This window comes from Erinaceus europaeus, chromosome 5 (assembly GCF_950295315.1).
Source record: "Erinaceus europaeus chromosome 5, mEriEur2.1, whole genome shotgun sequence".
Lineage (NCBI taxonomy): Eukaryota > Metazoa > Chordata > Mammalia > Eulipotyphla > Erinaceidae > Erinaceus > Erinaceus europaeus.
The window spans coordinates 129,820,606-129,822,773 of record NC_080166.1 but is presented as its reverse complement, the minus strand read 5'-3'; positions in this window follow the sequence as shown (position 1 = coordinate 129,822,773).

Here is a 2,168-nt window from a genome sequence, read left to right as displayed (position 1 = left end):
TTCTCTCTGTCCTATCCAACAACAATAATAATAATGACAACAAGGGCAACAAAATGGGGGAAAATGGCCTCCAGGAGCAGTGGATTCATAGTGCAGGTACCGAGCCCCAGCAATAACACTGGAGGCAAAAGAAAGAAAGAAAGAAAGAAAGAAAGAAAGAAAGAAAGGAAAAGAAAACACATGCTCCTGTGCCTGATTCTGCAAAGTCCCAGGTTCAATCCCCCATACTACACAAACTAGAGGTGAGCAGTGCTCTAGGAAAGAAAGAAAGAAAGAAAGAAAGAAAGGAAGGAAGGAAAAAGAAAGAGAGAGAGAGAACCATGGATGAGTATGATGGTTTTTAGCAGAACTGGGTTGGCATACACTGCAATCATACACAATTTTCATGTCATGGGGTCTATTTTTCTTTTAATTTTTATCAAGCATTTAAAGAAGGGACACTTGTGTTTAACTCCTAAGTAAACAAAAATGTGTGGTGGGTGGGGTTTAAGTAGAAGGCCTTTTTGGTTTGGATTTTTTTTTTTCTAGAACAATGTGACAGAGTGTGATCAGTTAGACTGCCAGCTGCTTAAATAATCTGCTCTCAGATCATTCAAGCACTGCTGGGCAGTGGCGCACCTAGTTGAGCACACATGTTACAATATTCAGGGATCTGGGTTCAACCCCTGGTCCCCACCTGCCGGGGAAAGCTTTGTGAGCAGTGAAGCACGTCTGCAGGTGTCTTCTTTCTCTCCCCCTCCCTGTCTTATCTCCTCTCAATTTTTGGCTGATTCTATCCAATAAATAAAGATCATAATTTAAAAAAAAAATCTCCCTGTGCTTATTTTGCTTATTTCAGAACAGGAGGAGGTGTGTGTGTGTGTGTGTGTGTGTGTGTGTGTGTGTGTGTGTATCCTATGAGTGTGGAGGTGCCCACCCCTCCCCAGGCACACAGGCTTATCTGTGTGTGTCCCCAGCTTTTGTCTGCACCTCACATGGAGTAAAGGGTGGTTCTGCACTAGCCCTCAGGTGGGACATAATTCCCAGGAGTGCACCCCTCAAAATGTTCTAGGATTGGGGAGTTCCAGTGTATGAGGGCCAGCGCCCTCAAAAGTTTCAACACCTGTCCCAGGTATGCTGGGGACAGGGGATTGTGAGCTCCAGTTATGAACCATTACTCCTGGTAAGTACCCCAGGTGTGCATATTGTTACTCGCATCCCTTGGCCTAGGTGTGCGTCCTGACACAAACCAGCCCTGCCCCAGGTGTGCGCCCCGAGTCCGCCCTAACCCTGTCCAGCTGTGCGCCCCAGTCCACCCTAGTTGTACCCCATGTTTGCGCCCCAAACCAAGAATGATAAGACATCCATGGGAGTAGCTCAGGTGTGGCATTTCACATGCACGAGGCAGAGTCCGTCCAAGCCCTATCCAACAGTGCGCCCCGAGTCCGCCCTCGCCCTATCCAATCGTGCGCCCCGAGTCCGCCTAGCACTGCCCTGCCGGAGCCCCGAGTCCGCCTAGCCGTGCCCTGCCGGAGCCCCGAGTCCGCCTAGCCGTGCCCAGCCGTGCGCCCCGAGTCCGCCTAGCCGTGCCCAGCCGGCGCCCCGAGTCCGCCTAGCCGTGCCCAGCCGGCGCCCCGAGTCCGCCTAGCCGTGCCCAGCCGTGCGCCCCGAGTCCGCCTAGCCGTGCCCAGCCGTGCGCCCCGAGTCCGCCTAGCCGTGCCCAGCCGGCGCCCCGAGTCCGCCTAGCCGTGCCCAGCCGGAGCCCCGAGTCCGCCTAGCCGTGCCCAGCCGGAGCCCCGAGTCCGCCTAGCCGTGCCCAGCCGGCGCCCCGAGTCCGCCTAGCCGTGCCCAGCCGGAGCCCCGAGTCCGCCTAGCCGTGCCCAGCCGGCGCCCCGAGTCCGCCTAGCCGTGCCCAGCCGGCGCCCCGAGTCCGCCTAGCCGTGCCCAGCCGGCGCCCCGAGTCCGCCTAGCCGTGCCCAGCCGGCGCCCCGAGTCCGCCTAGCCGTGCCCAGCCGTGCGCCCCGAGTCCGCCTAGCCGTGCCCAGCCGTGCGCCCCGAGTCCGCCTAGCCGTGCCCAGCCGGAGCCCCGAGTCCGCCTAGCCGTGCCCTGCCGGCGCCCCGTGTGCTGTGAGCGGCCGGTATTCCGCGACCCACCTCCAGGGGGCGCCGCCGGGGGAGGCCTCGGGGCG